A 12,500-nucleotide genomic window follows, 5' to 3' on the forward strand; every position below is an offset into this window, starting at 1 on the left:
CTCCTCCATCATCTCCTACTACTCCTCCTCCTCCTTATCATTTTCCTCTGTTTCATCTTCTCCTCCTCCACCTCCTCCTCCACCTCCTCCTCCTCCTCTTTCATATCCTCCTTCTCTTCTTCGTCTTCTTCCACCTCCTCTTCTTCTATTCCTCCTCCTATTCCCCCTTCCCCTTGTTCTTCCCTTTTCATGTTTTTGATACAGGGAATCCCCCGTGACACGAGATGGGTGGAGAACGATTCGAGCAAACAGGTGAAGAGGGCCCGTTCTGTTGAGACCCCTGTTTGTTTAGCATTACAATCCTTCTTGACCCACATTTAGTGCTGCAGCTTCTAAATCAGTCCCCCCAGGAAAAAAATAAAGAACAAAGAGAAAGAAAAGAAAAGTGTGCCCGTTCTATTGTTGTTCTGTCCTTTGTTCTGTGGGTTTCTTTGTTCTTGTTGTCGTCATCGTCTCCTTTTGTTTGTTTTTTTTTGTTTTTGTTGTTTTTTGTTGTCATTCTGATCTTTTTGGGTTTTGTTTTGTTTTTTCCTTTTTTTTTTTTTAACCTCGTTTCTTATTTTTAGTTCGTTCCTCTTGTTCTTCTTGGTCTTGTTTTTCTTGGTGGTGGTGGTGGTGGTGGTGGTCTTCTCCTTCTTCTTCTTCTTCGTCATCTTCTTCTGCTCCCTCTTTACTCTGCCTAATTCTTTACCCATTAAAGATTCAATCAATCAATATCCTCCTCCACCTCCATCACCTCCTCCTTCTCCTCCTCCTCCTCCTTGTTGTTGTTGTTGTTGTTGTTGTTGTTGTTGTTGTTGTTGTTGTTGTTGTTGTTGTTGTTGTTGTTGTTGTTCTTCTTCTTCTTCTTCTTCTTCTTCTTCTTCTTCTTCTTCTTCTTCTTCTTCTTCTTCTACCATCATCATGCTCCCTTCTTCTTCTTCTTAATAATAATAATAATAAATAATAAAGTGCATTTTAAGACGCTTATCCCCTTGGAGAGCTCAAAGCGCCATTACAGTTTCTTAAGAAGGCAAGAATATTTACACACTTATCCACAAAACTATGCTCATCCACACACAAGTATATATATATATCTACACTTATCAACAAAAAAAAGTATGCATATCTATCTATCTCTCTCTCTCTCTATCTATCTATATATATATATATATATATATATATATATATATATATATATATACATACATAAAACATTAAAAGGTTTCAGCACTTAAAACCTATGGCCTCTTCCTCCTCCTCCCCCTCCATCACCTCCTCCTCCTCCTCTTCCACCTTCTTATCATCTTCCTCTGTTTCGTCTTCTCCTCCTCCACCTCCTCCTCCACCTCCTCCTCATCTTCTATCCTTTCCTCCTCCTCTTCTTCGTCTTCTTCCACCTCCTCTTCTTCTATTCCTCCTCCTATTCCCCCTTCCCCTTGTTCTTCCCTTTTCATGTTTTTGATACAGGGAATCCCCCGTGACACGAGATGGGTGGAGAACGATTCGAGCAAACAGGTGAAGAGGGCCCGTTCTGTTGAGACCCCTGTTTGTTTAGCGTTACAATCCTTCTTGACCCCCATTTAGTGCTGCAGCTTCTAAATCAGTCCCCCCAGGAAAAAAAAGAAAAAGAAAAAGTGTGCCCGTTCTGTCCTTTGTCCAGTGGGTTTCTTTGTTCTTGTTGTCGTCATCGTCGTCTTTTTTTTTTTTTTTTTTTTTTTTTTTGTCGTTCTTATCTTTTTTGGGTTTTGTTGTTTTTTTAAACCAGATTCTTATTTTTAGTTCGTTTCTCTTGTTCTTCTTCGTCTTGTTTTTTTTTTTTGTTGTTGTTGTTGTTGGTTGTGGTGGTGGTGGTGGTGGTGGCGGTGTTGATGTCCCTCTTCTTCTTCATCTTCTTCTTCTTCTTCTTCTTCTTCTTCTTCTTCTCTGTGCTGGTTTCTCTCTGTCTGTGTCTATGTACCTTTTTCTTTCCACCGCCCCCTCCCCTCTCTATCTCTCTTTCTCTCCATCTGTGTGTGTGTGTGTGTGTGTGTGTGTGTGTGTGTGTGTGTGTAAACAAACCGGGTTAATCTAAGTATCACGAAAATAGTTCTCTCCATAATTTGCTAATTACTCATGTATGTTGTTTTGACTTTTTGTTTCTCTCTCTCTCGTGTAAATAGTAATATATCTGTCAACTCTGAACCTCCATTGAAAGGGGCTGAGGCCTATTAGATAAACTAGTGTCAGTGTCATTCTCTCTCTCTCTCTCTCTCTCTCTCTCTCTCTCTCTCTCTCTCCTCTGTGTGTGTGTGTGTGTGTGTGTGTGTGTGTGTGTATGTGCGCGCGCGCGCGCGCGTGCTTGTGTGTTTACAAGAGCACAGAACAGAACAAAAACACGATAGAAAAGAAAAAAAGAATAGAAGAACCCTTCATTGTCATGAGAACCGGTGTAGCGTCATATTCGCACCACCCCCCCTTTGGTGTTTACCCCGTGGTTAAATCTGGCTAGCACAGATTAACTTAACATTGGCGTCCTGTTTACACTCGTCCCAGGTGGTAAACTCCAACCAGCCAGAACTCACTCCCATACTTGGATTTTACCCCCCCCTCCCTCTCCCCCCACCCCTCTCGCAATGGATATAGGCGCAATAGCCGAGTGGTCAAAGCGTTGGACTTCGAATCTGTTGGTCCCGGGTTCGAATCTCTGTAACGGTGCCTGATGGGTAAAGGCTTGAGATTTTTCCGATCTCCCAGGTCAACATATGTGCAGACCTGCTTGTGTCTTAACCCCTTACGTGTGTATACGCGCGCAGAAAATCAGTTACGCACGTTAAAGATCGTGTAATCCATGTTAGCGTTCGGTGGGCTATGAAAACAAGAACATACTCAGCATACATACCCCCGAAAACGGAGTATAGCTGCGTACATGACGGGGTAAATAAACACAATGCTCATACACATAAAGTGTTACATGCCTGTCTGAGTGTGTATGTGTGCGTACCTGAAATCTGACTAAGTGACACAGGAAACGAATGATGAGCGCCCGATGGCAGCCGTTATTCGGCTCTACCCAGGTAGGCAGCCTGTTGTGGAAAAATGGCCCCGCGTTTGAGAAGCACTTAGAGCTTGATCTCTGACCGAGGATAGGCGGTATATATATATATATATATATATGTATATATCGTTCATTCATTCATTCATATGGGAGTCATTCTATGTTTTGAGTTGAGGGTCACGAGTTTACAAAAGTGGATGTTGATATACGGGAGGGACAAATGACCCCAGAGTATTTCCAGGTTAGTCCAGAAAGCCCTGGGGAAAAATCCACTTGGGGGTTAGTTTGAGGCTGAGACACAGGGGAGATTACGTAACACAAATCAAATGGTTCAAACAAGCAGTTAAGCTGCCAGTCGAATGTCAGTAATAATTTATTACTGTGAATGTTTGTGTGTGCGTGTGTGTGTCTGTGTCTGTGTGCACGCGCTCGCGAGCGAATGCGCCTTTATTTGATTGTGCGTAGGAAGGATGAATATTGGGAGAGAGAATTGGAGACGAAATGGGAATTCCATGTCTTTCCAGTTTGTTTAGTGTGAGGTGATAATGTGTAGGATAGGAATTGGGAATTGATGAAACTGGAATCGAAGAGAGCAGTCTCTTTCGATGGGGTAGGGTGGGGAGGGGGCGGGGGGGGGGGGGGGGGGAGATAGCTTTTGCTACACATTTCTAGCAGCAAGGGTTATTAAGGAGGAAGAAGAATCTGCAGAGTTCTACAAAATGTATTCTTGCAGAAAATCCGAAGGCGGACGATACTTCGGTGGGAAAACGTACTATATTCTACTGCTGCTTCTGTCCCTGCTGCAACAACTGATACTCATGCTGCTGCTGTTGTTGGCGCTACTTTTGCTATTTCTACCACTGCTGCTGCTCCTCCTCCTCTTCATGCTACTACCACTACTGCTGCTGCTGCTGCTGCTATTACTACTCGGATGAGACGATAAACCAAGGTCCCGTGTGCAACATGTATTTAGCGCACGTAAAAGAACCCACGGCAACAAAAGGGTTGTTCCTGGCAAAATTCTGTAGAAAAATCCATCTCGATAGGAAAAACAAATAAAACTGCACGCAGGAAAAAATACAAAAAAAGAAAAAAAAAAGGGTGGCGCTGTAGTGTAGCGACGCGCTCTCCCTGGGGGAGAGCAGCCCCGAATTTCACACAGAGAAATCTGTTGTGATAAAAAGAAATACAAATACAAATACTACTACTACTACAGTTGCTGCTGCTTCTAGTACTACTACGATTACTTCTACCACTAGTACTTCTCTTCCTCCTCTTCCTATTACTACTACTACTGCTGCTATTACTACTGCTGCTGCTGGTACTGCTGCTACTGCTACCATTACCACCACCACCAACAACAACAACAACGACGAAATGTGTATATCCCCGGTGTCTCGCTGTGACTTATCGCATTATATAGTGCCTCATCGGAAAACAGCACATCAAGCGAAAATGGTGAAATACAACCCCAGCAGACAGTACAAGTTAACTCTCTCCATACGAACGGCGAAAGAGACGACGTTAACAGCGTTTCACCCCAATTACCATCATCAAACTATTGCAAGCGGAAGGCTCTTATACTGAAGAGGTGAATGTTGTGGCAAAGAATACCACAATTCTGACGACGGAAGCTAAAGGTTGGGTCATTCAGACACCCACTGGACATCCGAGGGGTCTGTGTGGAGAAGAAGAGAGGACTGGCCGTACTGAGTGAGTTAACCGCTGTCAGAAGCGCACAACACACACAGCAGTGGATAAGCGAAGCGATCGGCTTCTGCAGCTTTTGGTCACAGAAAACCGTGTGTTGAAGTGAGTGACACACACAACTGGAACCACTCTGCTGGGTTAGGTTGGGTTGGGTTGGGTTGGGTTGGGTTGCACGGGGGTAGTGTTTCATCCCCGACAGAACTATAGTCACACCTTTTTTTTTTCTTTTTTTCTTTTTTTTTTTTTTTTTTTATCTGCGCGCATTATGCCGCTGTCATTCTTCCTCCTTTTTTTTTTTTTTTTTTGTTCTTTACAGGTATTTTTTCTCGTTTTTTTTTTGGTTTTTTTTTGCCTGTTTAACCATTCATCTGCAGCCTACAGTTCGCTTTAATTCCAGTGTCATTGGGTTTTTTTTTTTTTCAGTCTTCGGAATGGTTGCTGCGAGACCGTTACACTTTGGCATCAAGATCAAGACATAGACATGGCATTGGGCACTAGCAGATCACTTTACGTGTGTGTGTGTGTGTGTGTGTGTGTGTGTGTGTGTGTGTGTAGTCACATTTTGGTGTGTGTGTGTGTGTAACATTGATGTAATGTTTTATGTTAACAAAAGCGTTTTTGTAAAGTACCTAGAGCAGATTTCTGGATAGTATGCTACATAAGTATCCATTATTCTTATTATAATATTATCACTCTGCAGTGTAATTTGATGGTTTGGTCTTTATTGTACTTGTTTGAGATGTTTTCCGAAGGGCATACATCAATCAAAGTCTTTGGTGCCTGGTCTGAGTCATACGTCCTTTGGAGTATAGGTAGAGTATCTCAATGACTTGTTTGAAGTGTTCAGGAGGAGATTGTTGGTTTGTTATCTTTGTTGGTTGGGGTATAGGTAGAGTGTCTCAATGACTTATTTGAAGTGTTCAGGAGGAGATTGTTGGTTTGTTATCTTTGTTGGTTGGGGTATAGGTAGAGTGTCTCGCGGACAGGTTGAAGGGTTCAGGAACAGGTTGTTGGTTGGCTATCTTTGTTGGTAGGAGTATATGTATATGTATATCTCATTGCCTGGTTAAAGGGTTCAGGAAAAGATTGTTGGTTTGTTATATTTATTGGTAGGAGTGTAGGTAGAGTGTCTCACTGGCTGGATTGGTGTTCAGGAGCAGAGGAGGAATTTTTGTTTAATGTCCCGTCACACATATCGGTGATTGAAGACATTTTGTTAAAGTATTTATGAATACATCTGAGTATTATCGGTTAGAAGGGGTGGGAGATGTGGATGAATGGAGGGTTGGGGGAAACTGGGTAAATGAGGGTAAAAATGTGGGTGAAATTTGGAAGAAAAACAAAACAAACAAAAAAAACCCTCTAAATACAGTCACAGGAAATTACTTAAAGGACTTCGTCAGGAATAGATTGTTGGCTTGTAAGCTTTGTTTGCATGGTATGATTGTGATAATTGTGATGGCTGTTGAAGTGAATATGGTGTCTGGTAGTAGACTGCCGTTGTAAAGCGGAGGCTATTGGTACTGTGTGTTGATAGAGAACTTTTGAACTGGTACAGATCGTGAGACACGTTGACGGGCGCAATAGCCGAGTGGTTAAAGCGTTGAACTGTCAGTCTGAGTGTCCCGGGTTCGAATCACGGTGACGGCGCCTGGTGGGTAAAGGGTGGAGATTTTTACGATCTCCCAGGTCAACATATGTGCAGACCTGCCAGTGCCTGAACCCCCTTCGTGTGTATATGCAAGCAGAAGATCAAATACGCACGTTAAAGATCTTGTAATCCATGTCAGCGTTCGGTGGGTTATGGAAACAAGAACATACCCAGCATGCACACTCCCGAAAACGGAGTATGGCTGCCTAAATGGCGGGTTAAAAACGGTCATACACGTAAAAGCCCACTCGTGTGCATACGAGTGAACGCAGAAGAAGAAGAGTGAGGCTCGTTGACTGATTAATGTAGTTACTTGCCTGTTTGCTATCTGACGTGCGTGCATTGTATAAACAGTTATGATGGAGTCTCCCGTCGGACCGACGGATGAGTAGGCAGGCAGGCTTATCTGTCGGTGTGTGACCTCATATGGGAGAAGAGGCCGATTCTGGATGCGCAGCATATCCCACAGGGTGTCGAAGGGCTAGCTCGTCGTTCCAACATTAGCCTGGTTGCCTGACCAGCACGGGTGACTTTTTTTTTTTTTTTTTTTTTTTGTAGTGAGGAGGAGTTGTGCAGTCCCTTCCCCACTCTCTCGCCTACCGACGCTTACAGTCCCACAGGTGCAGATACTGCCACGTGTAGGACGGTCTCAGCAAGTGCAGGTGTGTTTTTTTTTCTTCAGAGTTCCGTCTCCTAGGAGGACTTCCAGCCAAGGATAAGAGCTCCCCCTGCCCTTTGGTCATTCTCTTCCGCTTTCACAGCCGTTGGGAAAGGTTTCCTCCTCCGCCTGGTCTGTCGTTGGGAGACTTCACATGCGGCAGGTAGTACTGGGTTACATGGTACCAGTAGCCAGGGCTGTGCCCCTGACCTGACTCACCTAAACAGTTCTAGGTCGGGCATTACAAGCACCGATAATAACACTTTGGACAATATTCTATCGCTTGTGTGGACGTAGATTCCTCGGTGTAGTTTGTGTGTTTGTTTAATAATTATTTGTTCGTTCGTCTGCATGCGTGCTTGTTATGCTAAGCGTGTTTTTGACCATGAAAACAACATTCAGGGCGAGGTGGAATGAAATCCATCCTATTATCCTATTAACCCCCCACACCCCCGTTCCCCCTTGGTGACGCATGCACTGGGCAGCAGAGAACGTTGATGAATGGCTTAATACTCTTTTCCTCCTCCACCCCCCCCCCTCCCTCCGCCCCCTCTCTCTATTACTGACCACGGCAAGAAAGAGGTATCGTTGCCAGTTCATTTCCTTGCACACGTACACCCCCAGCCCTGCCTGGAATTAATCACGTCACGGACCTGGCTGCTGAAGTCAGTGTGGACTGTCCTTCCCATCCAGCTCTCCCCCTCGCCCCCAACCCCTCCCACTATGTTTATTCCTGGCGAGTGTTTGGCTGGTGAGGCCAGTGTGGACTCCCCTCCTCACCCCCCAACCCCCGCGCACCCCTCCCCCGCCACCATTATGCTTATTCCTGGAGGATGTTTCTGGAGGAGTGTTGAAGTACGGAGGAAGGTGGCAGAATGATTTAAGACGCTTATCTCTCTGCCAACACAGTATCCGTGAGGGTCTTGGTTCGAATCCCGGTCTCGCCCTCCCTTCCTAACGTTGAAGTGCGGAGGAAGGTGGCGTTATGGTTAAGACGCTTATCTGCCAATACAGTACCCGCGAGGATGGGTGTCCAGGTTCAAATCCCGGTCTCGCCTTCTTGTATTTGTATTTCTTTTTATCACATCAGATTTCTCAGTGTGAAATTCGGGCTGCTCTCCCCAGGGAGAGCGTGTCGCTACACTACAGCGCCACCCATTTTTTTGGTATTTTTTCCTGCGTGTAGTTTTATTTGTTTTTCCTATCGAAGTGGATTTTTCTACAGAATTTTGCCAGGAACAACCCTTTTGTTGCCGTGGGTTCTTTTACGTGCGCTAAATGCATGCTGCACACGGGACCTCGGTTTATCGTCTCATCCGAATGACTAGCGTCCAGACCACCACTCAAGGTCTAGTGGAGGGGGAGAAAATATCGGCGGCTGAACCATGATTCGAACCGGCGCACTCAGATTCTCTCGCTTCCAAGGCGGACGCGTTACCTCTAGGCCATCACTCCACTGTTGGACTTGAGAAAATCAAATTGAGCGTCTTGTCATTGGGACGAGGCGATGATCGGAGGTCCTGTGTGCAGCACGCACTTCGCGCACTGAAAAGAAGAGCTCGCGTCATGATCTGCTGTGACGGTGAAGGGTGTGTGGATGTGTGTGTCTGATGCCCTCTCACTTGCGCAGAGTTCTGTCTAGCTATTTTGATGGATTACGTCAAAGGACGCAGTCCTATTGATTTGAGAATTAAATAGCACATTAAGGCATGCTGACATGTTTGAGATTTGGTGCAAAGAGAGGGAACAGTGTAGTGTTTGAGGTATGTGATTACTTTGAGGGACGCCATCGGGTTTTAGGAATGTCTTGGCTTTGAGGAACGCCATCGGGTTTTTAAGAATGTCTTGGGATTGGGGGAAGCCATCGGGTTTTAGGAATGTCTTGGCTTTGGGGGAAGCCATCGGGTTTTAGGAATGTCTTGGCATTGAGGAACGCCATCGGGTTTTAAGAATGTCTTGGCTTTGGGGGAAGCCATCGGGTTTTAGGAATGTCTTGGCTTTGGGGGAAGCCACCGGGTTTTAGGAATGTCTTGGCATTGAGGAACGCCATCGGGTTTTAGGAATGTCTTGGCTTTGGGGGAAGCCATCGGGTTTTAAGAATGTCTTGGCATTGAGGAACGCCATCGGGTTTTAAGAATGTCTTGGCTTTGGGGGAAGCCATCGGGTTTTAGGAATGTCTTGGCTTCCCCCAAAGCCATCGGGTTTTAAGAATGTCTTGGCTTTGGGGGAAGCCATCGGGTTTTAGGAATGTCTTGGCTTTGGGGGAAGCTATCGGGTTTTAGGAATGTCTTGGCTTTGGGGGAAGCCATCGGGTTTTAAGAATGTTTTGGCTTTGGGGGAAGCCATCGGGTTTTAGGAATGTCTTGGCTTTGGGGGAAGCCATCGGGTTTTAGGAATGTCTTGGCTTTGGGGGAAGCCATCGGGTTTTAAGAATGTCTTGGCATTGAGGGGCGCCATTGGTTTTTCGAATCCCGGTCTCGCCCTCCCTTCCTAACGTTGAAGTGCGGAGGAAGGTGGCGTTATGGTTAAGACGCTTATCTGCCAATACAGTACCCGCGAGGATGGGTGTCCAGGTTCAAATCCCGGTCCCGCCTTCTTCCTCCCACGTTGGACTTGAGAAAATCAAACTGAGCGTCTCGTCATTGGGATGAGATGATGAACTGAGGGCCTGCGTGCAGCACGCACTTGGCGCACTGAAAAACAAGAGAGGCAAGGCCTTCAAGACTCACTTGTGATAAATTAAGTCCCCTAGCATTAATTACATGTTAAAGTTTACCACGGACACACAGACACACACACACACACACACACACACACACACAGACAACCGAACACCGGGTTAAAACATAGACTCACTTTGTTTACACAAGTGAGTCAAAAAGAGCTCGTGGAAACGTAAGTGTTGTCCTTTTGCAACACAATTCTGTGGAGTAAATGCACTGTGATAGGTACACAAAATATTATATGCATGCACTCAAGGCCTGGCCAGCGGCGTTGATGTGAGGCGTCTGCTTAGTTTCAGTTTCAGTTTCAGTAGCTCAAGGAGGCGTCAATGCGTTCGGACAAATCCACATACGCTACACCACATCTGCCAAGCAGATGCCTGACCAGCAGCGTTACCCAAGGCGCTTAGTCAGGCCTTGAGAAAAAAAAAAAACATAAAAAAGAACTACTACTACTACAAATAATAACATGTATAAGGCGCAAAAACTTGATGAAGTCAACTATAAGCGTACAAAAAAAAACAAAAAAAAATAAAATAAAATAAAATAAAATTAAATAAATAAATAAATAAGTCTGCTCAGCAGACTTGGTGTAGGGTTTGAAGATTGGTCGGAATGCAGTGACGCCTCCTTGAGAAACTGAAAGTTTTGAAGTAAACTTCTTCTTCAGATGGTTTGTTTCATTAAAAAAAAATAAAAAAATAAATAAAATAAATAAAAAATGCTACAGCAACAAACTTGGATTTTTTTTTATCTTATCTTACTGCGTCTGATCAGCTCATGGCAAAAAAGCTCACCACCCCCACACCACCACCAGGGAAAAAAAAAAGGAAGCTGTGGTTAGTATAGGCTAAACAGATTTGTCTACCAGGTTCCACCCCACTCTGTGCGCGGGTATTTTATGCCTTTCAGATTGACCATCGAAGATCATTGAGACACACTGGTTCCCCCTGTTCATATTTCATTTTGATTTATCGTTAACTTACTTTTTTATGTGTGGTATGTGTGACTGTGTATGCGTGCCTTATAAACCTTGTTAACTCTCTCCATACGAACGGCGAAAGAGACGACGTTAACAGCGTTTCATCCCAATTACCATCATCAGAATATTGTAAGCGGAACGCTCTTATACTGAAGAGGTGAATGCTGACAAAGAATACCACAGTTCTGACGACGGAAGCTAAAGGTTGGGTCATTCAGACACCCACTGGACATCCGAGGGGTCTGTGTAGAGGAGAAGAGAGGACTGGCCGTACTGAGTGAGTTAAGGTTTAATTGACAATTGAAATTGGTTCTGATTCTAGTTCTCAATCTGATTCTGGTGTGCGTGGTTGAAAAGAGTAAGGCATTCCGCGGTTAGAAATTAGAATGGGTGGGGTGTAAATCTGTCAGGCCAGTCCGGAAATTGCCCACAGTAGTATCAGACGCTGACGCAGCCATGGCCATCACTCATTTTTATCTTTTCTCCAGGGTGGGGAGAAAGGATATTGCCACACCTTCCTCACGACCTGATGAGGTCATGATCTGCCGTGACGGTGAAGGGTGTGTGGATGTGTGTGTCTGATGCCCTCTCACTTGCGCAGAGTTCTGTCTAGCTACTATTGATTTGAGAATTAAATAGCACATTAAAGCATGCTGACATGTTTGAGATTTGGTGTAAAGAGAGGGAACAGTGTAGTGTTTGAGGTATGTGATTACTTTGAGGGACGCCATCGGGTTTTAGGAATGTCTTGGCATTGAGGAACGCCATCAGGTTTTAGGAATGTCTTGGCATTGAGGAACGCCATCAGGTTTTAGGAATCTCTTGGCACTGAGGGGTACCATCGGGTTTTAGGAATGTCTTGGCTTCGAGGGGCGCCATCGGGTTTTAGGAATGTCTTGGCATTGAGGAACGCCATCAGGTTTTAGGAATGTCTTGGCTTTGAGGGGTGCCATCGGGTTTTAGGAATGTCTTGGCTTTGGGGGAAGCCATCGGGTTTTAGGAATGTCTTGGTTTTGGGGGAAGCCATCGGGTTTTAGGAATGTCTTGGCTTTGGGGGAAGCCATCGGGTTTTAAGAATGTCTTGGCTTTGGGGAAAGCCATCGGGTTTTAGGAATGTCTTGACTTTGGGGAAGCCATCGGGTTTTAGGAATGTCTTGGCATTGAGGAACGCCATCAGGTTTTAGGAATGTCTTGGCTTTGAGGGGTGCCATCGGGTTTTAGGAATGTCTTGGCATTTAGGAACGCCATCGGGTTTTAGGAATGTCTTGACATTGAGGAACGCCATCAGGTTTTAGGAATGTCTTGGCTTTGAGGGGTGCCATCGGGTTTTAAGAATGTCTTGGCTTTGAGGAACGCTATCAGGTTTTGGGAATGTCTTGGCTTTGAGGAACGCCATCGGGTTTTAGGAATGTCTTGGCTTCGAGGGGCGCCATCGGGTTTTAGGAATGTCTTGGCATTGAGGAACGCCATCGGATTTTAGGAATGTCTTGGCATTGAGGAACGCCATCGGGTTTTAGGAATGTCTTGGCATTGAGGCGCGCCATCGGGTTTTAGGAATGTCTTGGCATTGAGGAACGCCATCGGGTTTTAGGAATGTCTTGGCATTGAGGCGCGCCATCGGGTTTTAGGAATGTCTTGGCATTGAGGGGCGCCATTGGGTTTTAGGAATCTCTTGGCATCGGGGGGTACCATCGGGTTTTAGGAATGTTTTGGCTTTGAGGGGCGCCATCGGGCCATTACATTGAGGATTATTATCACAC

General features: G+C 45.2%; 1 protein-coding gene across 1 annotated transcript in view; it reads left to right on the forward strand.

Annotated features, from left to right (window-relative positions):
• Window positions 1–12,500, forward strand: part of LOC143293871 (uncharacterized) — a 431,915-nt gene that overhangs the window by 102,939 nt on the left and 316,476 nt on the right. The window lies entirely within an intron of this gene.

Source organism: Babylonia areolata, chromosome 19 (genome assembly GCF_041734735.1).
Source record: "Babylonia areolata isolate BAREFJ2019XMU chromosome 19, ASM4173473v1, whole genome shotgun sequence".
NCBI lineage: Eukaryota > Metazoa > Mollusca > Gastropoda > Neogastropoda > Buccinidae > Babylonia > Babylonia areolata.